This window comes from Acipenser ruthenus, chromosome 7 (assembly GCF_902713425.1).
Source record: "Acipenser ruthenus chromosome 7, fAciRut3.2 maternal haplotype, whole genome shotgun sequence".
NCBI classification, from domain to species: domain Eukaryota; kingdom Metazoa; phylum Chordata; class Actinopteri; order Acipenseriformes; family Acipenseridae; genus Acipenser; species Acipenser ruthenus.
The window spans coordinates 22,383,048-22,397,519 of record NC_081195.1 but is presented as its reverse complement, the minus strand read 5'-3'; the positions used below and the strand labels follow the sequence as shown (position 1 = coordinate 22,397,519).

Genomic DNA, 14,472 nt, shown 5'->3' with positions numbered 1-14,472 from the left:
ATCATACACCAATTCTCTCCCCCCACCTACCACAAACATTACAGATTTTATACAGGTCTGTGGCACAGAGAGATTGTTTTAATTAACTTAATTAGCTGTGATGATGGACAGCTGGAGGTTCAGAGCAATACCCGGCTCTGTTTGGTCTAGAAAATCCTCCACGGAATCTAAAAGCCAGAAATAAATGAATAAAACTAAAATTAACAAAAAAACAAAAAAATAAAACCATCGCTCACCTTGCTTTAGAAAAGTGGAATTCAGTATTTCTGGAGGTAACTTTACAGTTGAGAATAACCGCGAATACAGAAAACATACAAACAAACAAAAAAAGTTTAAAGTTTCTAAAACGCTCAGAAGACAAAAGAAAGAATTGGCTTTGAATCTGCAGCAGTTCCCCTTGCAGAGGACTGGAGATTGCTTCAACGGTTCTACAGGTAAATTCCAGACTCTTTGCTTTGTTAAAAATAGGCCTACCAAACCATGTAGCTTCTGCACCAAAACTGAAATCGCACAAATTAGCATTCAAGGTTTAATATTTAACTCTTTGGAATTATACTGGATATTATTGTTGAATTTAAACCACAATTGGAGAATGGGTGTTTCAAACAAGAAACAGCGCTGTTGAATGCAAGAAAGCTAATTTAGGCTTCTAAAAATTGGTGGATTCTAGTTTATTTAACTCTTCATATCAAATTATATTTTACTTTGCTGTTTTAGTTTGATTGTCTGGTAGGCCCGAAAATGATGCCTGGCCAAGTTATCGGTTCTTTTGTTTTTAGGTGGAAATGCAAAGAAAAAAAACAGTATTGCCTTTTAATTAAACTATTTTTAAGTGTTATTCCCCAGATTGGGCTTTTTTAAATATTGGTAAGTAGCTCAAATTCACAGATATCTCTTCACAAGCCAAGCACATGGTTACTTACCTCAAACAAATCGCTTCGAAGGAGTTGACTATTGGAATGCCTATTTAAAAATACCAGCTAGTGGATCATTTATTTAGAAATGTGAGTTAAACTTGTGTGTATTCTTTGGACATTAATAAAAGCCATTGCTCTCGACATACTTCATTCTGAGCAAGTGTTTTGTCATCTGAAGACTTTGGTGTCTGTGGTTATCTAACTGTCGTTTGATTTTTTCAATCCCAAACCAGTGCCCAGAGCAGCTTGTGGGGTCCTGACAGGTAATATCACACTTTAATATTCATAAACATTCTCCACCGCAATAATATCCTCCACGCCAGGTATGACCATATATGGCAAATGGGGTGGATTCTGAGTAGATGGTATGCAAATAGCAATGGTAATACTAATAGCCACACTTTATGCAAATGTTTGAACTGGAACCATTTATGATCAGGCAGGTGTTGGATGCCTACTTTCATTAAAACTTCAATTTGTTTGCATGGAATGGGTTTTGTGCAACAGGAGTTACGTCTTTGGAAACTAGAAAGACCGGTGTTTCTTTTAAGCACAATTATTCAAACTAACAATATATATATATATTTTTTTTGTCAGGCTTCGGGATGGATGCACGAAAGTCGGGGGCCTTTTTTGAAAAAGTACCATGATGTAAAATGCCATGTGACTAAAGAAGAGCCAATCAGCTTCCTCCTTTGTGAATCCCCAGGTTTGATTTGATTGTTCTGCTCAGAGCAGTGGATTACAAATATCCAGTGGAAAGGGAGGCATGGAGGCACTGGGATTTGAACCTGTGACATGCTGGATGGGAGACCAGTATTCTACTGCAATGCTGCGGAGGCTTGATAACTAGCTAGGCTGCTTATAAGACTGTTTGTACGTAGTTTGAAAAATAGCATGCAGGATTTGAACCCAGGCCCTTGGGGAGGGTAACCGCCTAACATACCTTTGCACTACCAAGCTTGGGGTGCATAGTAGAGGTTGTAGGGTGAACTTGAACAATCAGACACTTAAAATAATTGTGTATATTGTCTAGCAAGATTTATCCCATTGTACAATTTGTGTGTTTTTTGTTTTGTTTTGTTTTTTTTCTTTTCACATCTAATAAAATAAAAAATGTGTTCCTTCAACAGGATTTGAACTTTTAACTTATGGCTTGGCTAGAACTAAACCACTACCCCATCAAGGCTGAGCGGCAGGGGTACAGTATCTGGAACAATGCAAGTATCACTCCTGTCTTACTAGAGATTTCACAGGATTTGAACCAAAAAGAATCTCACAGGTAGAAAAATGTAAACACCTTGAGTATAGTTAGTGTCTCTGTTTTATTTATGCACTTATAATAAATATATTTTAAAAACTAAAGCCCCAATCAGGACTTGAACCTGGGACCTCTGAGTTCTGATACCTGTAATAATCCATTGAGCCACACTGTAACAGGGGGTGCACTCTGTTTTAACCCTATATATACTTCATATATGTACACATGCAAAATGATTCATTTTGAACTATGTTGCTTAATGGACTAGCATTATGTGAATGTATCTCAACTCAGCTTAATGAACTAAATGATGTATATCCTAAAATATATTTTTATTTCCATTCAGGGATTGTTTTTACACAACCACAGTCCTTTAACCCCTGTGCCATTAAGCTTGATAGCAGTATAACTTTTGGTTAATGTGACCTTTTATATTACAGGTATGTATAAATAAAAGCAACTGCATCATTTGAAGCTGAGCTGTGCACCCCTAATACACAAGCATGGAGTCCAATGACTTCCTGAGTCTGTTAAGAACTACACTGTATGAGTGGTTTGGAACCAAACCAAGCTTCTATGACATCATCACAAAGGGGGTGGGCTTATTGTTCCAAAGTATTGACTTAAGATATTTCTTCCAGGTTGAAATTGGGCAGAACCATTGGAGAATTCATAATAGTAACAAGACAGAAGGAATTGTGTTCCTGTCTCCAACTTATGTGTTTAATAAACCTCTCTATCTATCTCCCTTTTTGTGTGATCTGATTTTTAACATTGAATTCACGTTGGTGGAATGTTATTTTAAAAAAAAAACAAAAAAAAAAACTTAGAACTCAATAAGAGACTTATAATGCTGGACAGTTGAAAGCTGAGTGTGAAGACCTTCTCAATACACCCCCTCCCTTGGGTAGATGGTATATCCCACTGATCCCACCCATGGTTTCAGCTCCCTTTATTATGATTAAAGTGTATCCTATTCCTTGGCACAAGTTATTAAGAAGATTCATCTTGCACGTTGGCTAATGAATGCTGTATCTTCAAAGTGGTCACTCTGGAAAGTGTAGATGCAGGTGGTTTTCACCCATCTATGAATAGAAGAATCCCTGACCACAGCATCCCACATCGGGAAGGAATGTGTTTGTGTGCCTGAGACTGCTCTGGGGAATGTGAACCTTTTAGTAATAGTCTCCACTGCTCATATGCATTCTTGTGCAGTTCACAATTGATAGGATGTGTTTCCACTTGCATTAGGACCCTGTTTTAAATCAAGACCCAACTCTGCTTCAGCTCCTAACAGTCTTTTTTCCATTCTGAGACACATTCTGTACTCGGAGACCCATACCATCAAAATTAAACACGGGGAAAGTCATCAATATCACAAATACTGGAAACCCAAGACCGTCTAATCTTGAAACCTCTCTCTGTGCGTGAAGATATCTTGGGCTTGCTGTTTCCTTGCAGAGGGAAGGGGCTGAACAGTTACCGGCCGAGCACAGCTCAGCACTTGTTTGGAACAGGTTTGAGGCAGCAATGGAAACACAGTTCAAAGTGACCTCTTGCTGGTCCTGCAGGTAAGTTAACCAGCAACCCAGCAACCCAGCGAGCTGACAGGCCCATCGGGTGAAGTAATCGTGTGAGGTAATGGCCCCAGCAGGAAGCCAGGCTCAGTTCGCCACCAGCAAACAGGAAGTAATGAGGCAAGACCTCGGCCGCCCCCCCACGGGACTCCTTAAGGAGCATTGTAAAGGCTTGGAGAATGTGTCATAAATCAATCAAACAAATATCAGCGCTTTCTCCACCCCCCCCCCCCCAAAACCATTCTCAACTCTCTCACACAGATGGTGTGGGAAGCTCCTGCCCGGCTGAATACAAATCATGGAATTACAAGAGCAGCGAAGGGATAAAAAGCACTTCCTTACATTGACACCTCTGGAAACTGCTTTCTTTTTGACGGGACTTCTTTTCCGAAGCGATTAGAAACTTTCCGGAGACGGGATTACAGCATTCCAAACCATTGCAGGCAGAGGGAGGGAGGTTAGTGTAAAGGTTAGGGCTGAGGGACTGGGAGCCAGGAGTTTGAGTCCCATACGCAGCTAGCAATTTCGAATGAAGGATCCAAGAAAGATTTCAATACATTTCACAACTACCTACCTGTCTGACGTACTGAGTGGGGTGTCCTACTGGGTACAGCTAGGGACTGGTTTGAATCCCCCTACACAGCCAGCTAGCTGACTGACTGTGGTGGTGTAGCCTAGTGGTTAAAGCTGAGGGACTGTGAGCCGGGAGATCAAGCTTGGTTTGAATCCCATGCACGGCTGGCTGACTGGGATGCGGCGTAGCTCGTGGTTAAAGCCGAGGGGCTGGGAGGAAGGGAGGTCTTAAAAAAATAAACCAGAATAACAGTACAGTGAAAGGGCAGGTTGGGTGTCGCGCTAAACTAATGGAAGTGCAGGATTTTGAGAAATGGCAGTCAGAGAGGGTTGACTCACATGGGAAAAAGAAAGAAGCATTTCCGAGTTGGTATGGACTGGAGAACACGTAACCTAGCTTCCTTCCTTAACCCCCCCTCTAGCTTCAGTCCCATTTCTTTACTAACTGTGGGAAGAGAATATCTGCCCCTCCCCTCCCTCCTCCATGTCTGCGAGTCCCGAGATTCAGAGGCGTATTATCTCGGGATCTCTGCAAAGCAAAACTGCAATATCATAATTGCAATCTCAAGATTACTTAAGTTTTTGTAGGGAACTTTATCATTTTTTGTTTGTTTGTTTAAGGACTTTAAACAAGCAAACGAGAGAAAGAGAGAGAGAGAGAGAGAGAGAGAGAGAGAGAGAATGAAGGAGTCCAGAATCTTTGCAGGCTTCATGACAATATCACTATTTATTTTTATTATCATCGAATACTGCCTCTCCGCAAAATAAATACAAAACAAAAGCAAAGTTTGTAAAACATAAAGAACTACGCACTTGCTTCCACACAGTCCCACGGCTATCCTCCCCTATTGAAACTTGATAATAAAAAGCATTCACAGGGCAGTATCCCTATTGAGAGGGGGGGACGGGACAGAAAGACTTGCATTTTTTAATCGAATTGTGTTGTACTGTATCCAAATGTATTGTACTGTGACATTACAGTGGTTAAAATAAACAAGACGGGTTGGCTTTTCTGGGCGCTGGGGACCCAGTTGGTGACTAGCTTAGAGGACCCTGCTCCCTAAAGCTGGGTCGAAGAAAAGACTTCTGTTGCAAAGCAGTTTGAGCCGCTATCCGAGACGCCACAGAGCTTCTTGCGTGATCACGTTTCTAATGAACGCTTACTTTCTTCAGCTCAACCAATCCGCTGCACGGAGCCGACAGCAGCACGGAGCCGACAGCAGCACGTTTCCGATTGGTCAGTGTGCCGGGGATGTGTGGGATGATGTCACTGCTTGGCAGGAGTGTAGCACCGGCCTGCCTGCCTGTCTGTCTGGCTGCTCAGTAAGAAGGTCTGTGGTTGGCTGGCATGCTGCAGTGAGGTCACCGCTGCTTGGTTCTGCCCCACAAGCGTCCCGCGATGGAGCCCAGGGACAGGCCCTGCTGCTTCTGCTGGCTCAGCTCCAAAACTCTGCTCTGCTTCTCCTGTGCAGGGGAGATGCGCCCCAGTTACACACGAGACAGGGCCAACACAATTACCAAAGTGACTAAAACAAACAAACAAACAAACAAACAAACAAACAAACAGTCACGGCCCCCACTGGAGCCTGTTAGCAGTAGTTGTGCTTCATAATGTTGCTGAGAGTGCATCTCTCACAATCCAAGTCAACCACAACGGATTAAACACGTCAATATCAGCTTCACTGTGGGACTCCCTGTGCAGAGAGAGTGTCCCTCTCCCTCTCCCTCTCCCTCTCCCTCTCCCTCTCCCTCTCCCTCTCCCTCTCCCTCTCCCTCTCCCTCTCTCACCTGGGCGAGCTGGGCCTGTCTGCATTCGAAAGCCTTGATGGGATCATCTTCCAGGGCGTAATTCTCCAGCACCGGGCTCACATCATCCACCCCACTGAGAGCGATCGCTGAGATAGGGAGAGGGGTTAGAAAGACGGACAGAGATACTGTAAGAGAATCAGAGAAGTTTATTTCTTTCATTCATTACTTGAATTAACAATGTATAAATTACTAACAAAATATAGTTAAGCTTAACAATTAATGTGAGTCTGCATTATTATTATTATTTTTTTCTTCTGTAAATCAATGCTGCCTGTAAGCAGAAGTTGCCTGGAATTGATAAACAGTTAAAAACAGATGTCTCAAGAGAGAACAGACTGTAAAAAGGCGGGGGGGGGGGGGCCGAGGCTAGTAGATAACGGGAAAGTACCGAGAACAAACAGTTTGTGAAGGTTGATGTGACAAAAGGCTAGAACAGTTTGTGGGGTGTATACCGATGTAGAACAGTTTGTGGGGTGTATACCGATGTTGAACAGTTTGTGGGGTGTATACCAATGTAGTTTTGCATGCATGTATATTAAAAAGTTAAAAAGTTGTGTGAACTCTTTTTGCGTTAGAGCATTTTGAAGGTCGCTCCAGCACTGTAACCTCGCTCTTGTGTGATTACAATAAAGCAACCTCTGGTTTTGAAACTGGGACTTGGTGTGTGACATATCTCTTATCTTACATTACTGAGAGAGAGAGAGAGAGAGAGAGAGAGGTGAGAAAGAAAAGACGGAAAAGAAGGAGTCACCTGCCTGCCTGCCTGTCCGATATTCACTCTTCAGGAAGGCTGCCAGGTCGTACAGGGTCCTGTCCTCCAAGCTCCCGTCCCACTTCTGCAGCACCAGCCCGTTGAAGGGCTGCAGACTGAATGCCCGCTTCTTGCAGTCCACCACGACCACCTTGGAGGAGTCCCTGTTCAGACAGGACACATCCTGCCGGGGGGACAACACACACATCACTGTATACTGCACAGCTCTGGCCAAAAGTTTTGCATCACCTAGAATTTTAGGATTGAGACATAATAAAAACAAAACAAAAAAAAACATAACATAATTTAGATATTTTATTAAAATCAAACAAAACTACAAAATGATACTACCCACTGCCTTGAAGCAGCTGTCTCTCTTTCTCTCTCTGCAGCCCTTGATAATATCTGGCGTGTGGCAGATGGCCCGGGACGCTAAAAGGTTTGGGAAGGTCAGTCCCTCCCCCCCATCCCATCCCGTCCCGTCCCCTTCCCCCGAGGTGTATCAACAAGCGTGCGCGAGGGCGTGGGAACCAGCGACATCGCGACACTCCGAGAATTGAAATGAAATGCAGACATCTGCCCGCTCTTCATCAGAGGCACTGGATCATTTCAAACGCTCCCCAGAGAGTGAGGAGAAGAGGACCAAAGCTTTATTGACATTTAGATTTACATCACACCCCCCCCCCCCACCCCCCTCGTTCCTGCATGCGTGTGTTGGTGTTAGGTTGTGTGTGTGTATTGGTCTCATCTCTCATGTTTCAGTGACACAGCATGACAGTCCATCGCTTGTATCTCTGTACGTTCCTTTAGTCTCAGATCTGCCAGCTGTTTATTATGTCAGATTTGCTGCAATTAAGTTAAGATTTTCACCTGTTTTTTTTTTATTTATTTATTTTATAAAAGCTTTTTCCGCATCAATAAATACATGAATATATAAATACATAAATAAACAAATACATGAATGAATAAATTAAATTAATAACTAAATAGTGGTTGCATGTAGAATCTCGAGTAGTTATTTAAGACACACGCCTCAGCTTGTTGCCTATACACTGGGGCAAAATGAAGCTCGTATTCAAACTGGAATGGGAGAATCTGCTGTGAAACAAGGAGTCTTATTCCCATCCCCGCAACACTTCACTTCAAAACTTCTTTAATGCATTTCATCAACACTGATACAGTAATGCTTTACAAAGCTGAAGCGTTTTTATACCGCTGGACTCTGGCTTGCTTAACTCATGATTAACGCACATTAAGAAAAGAAAAAAAGAAAAGAAAAATCGGACAAGCTGTCTAATGAAACCGTGCTGATTACACAGACGTGACCCCCACTTCCACTCCCTTGCTTTGCAATTCAATTGGGGGGTGGGGTGGGAGGGGGAGAGCAGAGCAGTGAAAGAAATACAGACCCCCCAAAAAACCCAACCCCAACGCGGTTACAGCACACGGACGTGAAACTTTTTTTAAACCATCGTAATCCAGCGTGGACAGAAGGGAGAGCCCAGGGGACTGTCCATTTCAGCAGGACACACATGACACAGCCTCCCTCCCTCCCTCTTGCATTGACACAGGCATCCTGCTGCTTGCTCAACGGCAGATGGAAGGTGAGAGAGTGAGAGAGAGAGAGGCGGAAGGTGAATAGGGGACCAGAAGGGAGGAAGGAACAACACTTGCAGTATTGTCATGCTACGGTCAAGAAAAGAGAGGGAGTGAAAGAAAGAAAAAACAGAAACAAAAGGCAGAAGGTCAACAGCAGAGCAGAAAAAGACGATCATTAAAAAAAAAACAAAGAGTGAAGATAGAGAGAGACAGGGGATATAGGAAAGGAGCTGATCACAAGACAGGACCAACCTAAAGTGAACACCCGGAATGGGTGAAAACCCTATGCAGCTGGAGTCTTGCTTCCATCCCTGCTGGAACACACACTACACCCAGAAACATGCAAATAAACTTTATGCAGTGTAGAGATCAAGGACGGGCAGCTGGCTTGAGATCCGTTGAGAGGACAGCACGTTACTGTCCATTTCAGTCCTCTTGAGTCAATCCCACCCCCACAACGAAATGAAAGTGGGGGGGGGGGGGGGGGTGCGTACCTTGACGTGATGCCCGTCCATGTAGCGTGTGGCGTCTCGGAACAGCTGGTACATGACGAAGCCATGTGGGTCGATGCTGTCTATCAGGGGGAAAGCGGTCTGCAAGAAAATAAATAATAATAATAATAATAATAATAATAATAATAATAATAATAATAGTTAGCCGACAAGTCGAGACGGTCGCCTGTCATTTGTACAAAAACATTGGAAAGTTTTTACAATCTGAAAACAAACTAAACAAGATAGATACAATAGCATACAGCCGGTTACAAAAAGACTTACTCTTCATTTTGTTTTATTAATAATTTTAATATTGCAACTAGACAGGACATATGATTGAAGAAAAAAAACAAAAAAAAAACAACATTACCAGCAGGAGGGCCAGCGAGTATTAAGACATGAAGCCAGAAGAGTCTTTTGAGAGAGAGTGTGTCTGTGCGTGCGTGCGTCCGTGTGTGTGTGCGAGTGAGCGTGCGTGTGTGTGACAGCAAGCATCACTTAGCCTCTGGCCATCACTGATGGCTTCAATGAATACCCCTTCAGTTAAGAGACCCACTGCTGTGCTATAATGGGGGGTTTATATAGACATTGCAATGGGTCCCACACTCCTTACGACTGGAGAGAGCAACAGAGGCACCGGCCGCGATTCAGACAGACCCTCTCTGAGTTCGCATGCTTCTGTGTGTTTTGAGCAAAGTAGGTGATTCGCTTTGTGTTTGTTTTACACTGCAATCTGCATGGCTGGTAAAATGTTCCACTTCAGAATTCTCAAAGAAAAGCTAAACGCAGCAGATTGCACCGCACCGATCTTAAAATTGAAAAACACTTATTATGGATTGAAGACTTGAAAGTTAAAAGCAAGATCATCTAAAGAATTTCAATTTTATTTTAAAAGTTTATTTTTGTGTTGAGATCTCTACAGCTGCAGGCAAAAAGTTTTGCATCAGCTACATGAACGTAATTTAGATATTTTATTTAACATCATGTGATCAAAGAAACTACTAAATCAATTGCACACCGCTTTGTAGTTTTTCCAAAAAAACTGTGACAAACTGAAAACATCTAACATAAATTGTTATGGCTTCAGGTAGACTTTTAGAGATATAATTTTGCAGTTTCTTTGATTACATGGTTAAATAAAATACCTAAGTTATGTTCATATAGGTCTCAATCCTAAAATTTTAGGTGATGCTAAACTTTTGGCCACAGCTGTATAAGTGCAGCTTTCACTAGAAAAGTGCGGTTCTTGGTCCAAACTCCAATCCTGTTCTAATTGCACAGCACTGTGTGAGTTAAGAAGGTATATCTGCACCAGGATTGCAGAACAGTTGCAGACACTTCAAGTTGTGCTGGAGCTGCTTTTGGGTAAGGTTTAAGCGCTCTGTGTTTCTTTACGTCTGTCAGCACGCAGCAGAGGGAGCTGCATTGAGATGGAAATGAAAAGCACACTTCCACACACACACGGTCTTCCCCAGGGCCAAGCAGAGCAGCAGAAGAGCAGCCTGCGTCACTGCAAAATCCAAGCAGCAGTTCAGAGAGCGGAGGGGGGTGTTTGAGATGAATGCTTGAGGCCATGAATATGCATATTCGGATCTTTACCATATTTTAAAACACGACGTGGATCGAGATTTTAATACCGCCATCAACTTAAGTAAGTAAAACTCCCGTTGCACAGCGGTTTGATCCATTCCTGGTTTGACTAGGAGTTCAGTAAGACACACGCCTGAGCTTGTTGCCTACACACACTGTGGCTAGTCAAGCTGGTAGTAAAACCTGGACTGGATGAAAGTGCTGCGCAATAAGAGCCTTCTATCCATCCCTGGGAAAGGTGAAAATATTTCAATGCATTGGCTGGTCTGGTTATACTGATGAAAGCACTGGGCGACAGATTTGGTGCGATAGCCAGGGGGCACACCCCCTCCCTCCCTCCCTCACCATGCCAGTCTCAGCTGTGAAGATGACGATCTCATACAGAGGAGCCAGCTGTTGAAATAAATACTCAATGCCTGGCTTCTTCTTGAAGTGCCAGCCTGTAAGCAACTGCAGGGAAACAATAGAGAATACATTCTAAAGTTACAATAGTTTAACATTACTACCAATTACAAGTAGCCATGAAGTCCTGACCTCACATGAACCCAACTCAAGTTACTTAGTTTATTCAACAGCATGTAAATAATTAAAAACGAGGAACGTAACTGGTTGTACTTTTAACAGTCAGTGCTAATGTTGACTCCATCCATTCACAGAAAGTCAACAGTAGATGTTTTACATTGAACTGCAGTCCAGAGTTTTAAAATAAATAATAACTCCTTTCCAAACATCATGCTTTTTCTTCTTGGTCGCAGCGTTGTTCTGCTTTGCATTTAGTATTTAAATATTCATCCTAAGGTCCGCTTTCTAATTTCAATGTCACCCAAGTTTGGCTTCCTTTTAGCACTTAAATGGATACATTTAGTTTAGTTTACAAAACAGCTCAGAAGCTGCCGTCATTACAGGGGAACTCGAGCAGGGATCTGTTAACTAAAAACAGGGCCGCAATTTCAAAAGGGATCACGTTGACTGTAGAACGTTGCCGTGACAAGCATTGCATAATTATTAATTACACTGTCCCAATCAGTTTTGTTTTTGTTGCGTGTATTTCGGTATGTAATTCAGTCTGTTAACCTAACATTATTCAGCAGGTTTCCATCTGACTTTAAAATGGAGCAAAATCAGTTCATTCTAAAAGGGGCGATTCAAAACTTTCGACCACAGCTGTACATTAAAAACAAAACAAAAAAATTAAACGAAACAAGGAGACAAAATGGTTGAATTCTCCCAGACACTGTCTTCAATCTCAGAGGAAATCAGAGCTGTGCAGGCTGAGGGGTGGAGAGGGGGAGAGGAGGGAGTGTCGGGTTACCTGTCACCACAGCACACCTGTTACCGATAGGACACACCTGGGCAGGTGACGCGCTTCAGAGTGGAGGACAGGAGACAGGTGGTGCAGCCTGGGGGTCTAGCATACAGATGGCAAGCTGGACAGACTTCCACTAAAGACTACCTGTCTATTTAAATCAATCACTTTGATGTGACTGTGTGCGTATTCCTGTGTTTGTGTTAATATATATGGTTTGTGTGTGGATGTGTGTATATGTTTGCGTGTATGAATGTGTATTTGTTGGTCTGTGTCTCTCTGTGTGTGTGTGTGTGTCCCTCTCTCCGTGTGTGTCTCTGTCTCTCTTTGCGACTCTCTCCGTGTCTCTGCTGGACTCACTGACCACTCTGGGTGCAGCAGCACGTCTGCGAGCTCCAGCACCAGGGTGTAGGGAGGCTGGTAGTACGGCTCCTTGAGCACATCCGGGAGGAGCTCGGGGCTTATCTCTCTGACCCACTTCAGGAATGGCTCCCATTGCATAGCACTTTGATCCATTCCTGGTTTTACTAGTTTAAAAAGACACACCTGAGCTTGTTACCTACACACAAGCTCTTAGTAAAACCTGGAATGGATGAAACTGTCCTGCAATAGGAGTCTTCTTGCCATCCCTGCGATATTATCTCCTGGATAGTACCATTAACAGACAGACTTCCACTGACTCTCCCCCAGTGATTTCTCAGTGATTGTGAAGCGCTCCAACAGGACGCTGCTCCATGTGCCATGTGAAATAGATAGATAATCTTTCTCTCTTTCCACCCAGAGTCACTCACCTGTCTGTAGTCTTTAAAATACTGAAACATTCTCCGGAACTGCTGCAGCACTGGAGGGTCTGTGGGGATAAAACACAAACACAATCGAAAAAGGCACGACAATGACCTGGGCCAGCTCACGTTCACAGAGCGCAGCGTCTGTCTGCCAGTAGGAGTCTTTAAACAAGGATGACATACCAGCACAGTCCAAATCACTCAGATAGGAGACTAGCGTTGTATGGATTTTACCAAAGAAAAAGCCTCATGTTGCTCAGTAACAGCACAAAGAAAAACACCAGTATGTAAACCTGTCCAACGAACAACGAGGCTTGATTCAGTATCCCATCATCCTTACTGTTTATTTGTATTTACTCATCCCAACTATAAAACACACGTATTGTCCATTCCAGAAGCACTTTGTGAACCGCAGAGAGCTCTGCTGTTATTGAAATCAAGATACAAACATCAAGAGAGAGGCGACAGATCATGTAAAGAAAGCTTCACGATTCATCCCCTCCAATTCCCATCAAAACCCACGATCACTTCACTTATCAGAAAACTTTTTTTTTTTTAAATAAGAATTTACAGGAAATTCTCCCCTTCCCCCCACCCCCCTCCAAAAAAAATTAGACATCAAATCTTATTGCTTAAACAACCAACACACAACCAGCCCCCCCCCCCCCCTCAAAAAAAAAAAAAAAAACAGATGCTGTTTAATCTCCCCCGAGACCCACTTTATTGATGCATTTTTTTTTATAGGTGTGGGGGGTGGGCAGCAGGTTTTGCAGGGAGCGTGTGACTCTGACCGTGCCCCCCCCCAGGGGATTTGGAGGGGGCATTAACATTTCGCTATCTGTGCCTATTGAAATCCCTGAGCGAGCACCAGCCTGCTCCCCTCCCTCCACACATCGCCGTTTGTCATGCTAATACAGAAGAGGAACACGAGGGGCCAGTTCTGACTTGGCAGCCCCAGGCAAGACGATTGATCATCGGATTACGAGCAGAGGGATTCGGGGGCGTCCAGAAAGCCACGCCGATACAGCGGCATCCGGCCAACCAAGCAAACTTGCATCCTCGAGACTGCAGGTCCACAAAGAGCCATTTAGATCGCTTCGCAGATTAAAATGAAAAAGGTTTCAGTTTGTAGCAAAGGCGGGTTAGTTTATATTCCTTGGGCATTGGACACGTTTACACTCCCATCGCACAACAGTTCGATCCATTCCTGGTTTTACTCCAGAGTTTTATGAGACACACCAGAGCTTGCTACTGTACCTAGACACACTGTGACTAATCGGGCTCACAGTAAAACCTGGAATGGATTAAACCTGCAAGCCTCCGGGCTGGTGGTTAACAAGGCAGGAACGGATCACGAAATCAATCCATCTCATTTTTTATTTTTTTTTATAAAGATCGCTGCAGTGCGTGTGCGTGTGTGTACACAAGACTGTAGAGCCTGGGTGCAGCATTACATTGCATAAGAAAAATGAACTATGAAGCAATGTTTGAATATGACTTGAGAAGTGTACACTACACCTAATACAATGTAAATACAATGCAATGTATAACACTAAAGGCTCTACGGAGATTTTGTCTACAAGGGACAGCCAGAAACGATTTCGGTAACAAACCGCTTGTGTTTGTTAAATGAAAACGAGAGAATGGTGTTTCTTTTCTTGTGCGACTCATTAGTGGTTAACAAACTCACCATATTAACTAAATCGATTCAATTACTAACCCTCTGTCACTGCCGTAGCGCTACAGAAGAACAGCAGCTGATCAAGTTGAACATTCTCAAATCGCAGCAGAGAAAGAAAGGGGCGGCATT

At 43.3% G+C, this 14,472-nt stretch overlaps 1 long non-coding RNA gene and 1 pseudogene across 1 annotated transcript; one reads left to right on the top strand and one right to left on the bottom strand.

Moving 5' to 3' along the window:
* The first annotated feature begins 41 nt into the window (after window positions 1–41).
* Window positions 42–1,978, top strand: LOC131737461 (uncharacterized). The gene is made up of 3 exons (XR_009329079.1): window positions 42–434; window positions 1,151–1,180; window positions 1,515–1,978. It is a non-coding gene; the product is annotated as an uncharacterized LOC131737461 (long non-coding RNA).
* A 2,006-nt stretch (window positions 1,979–3,984) lies between these two features.
* Window positions 3,985–14,472, bottom strand: part of LOC117414916 (mitochondrial import inner membrane translocase subunit TIM50-like) — a 24,241-nt pseudogene continuing 13,753 nt past the window's right edge.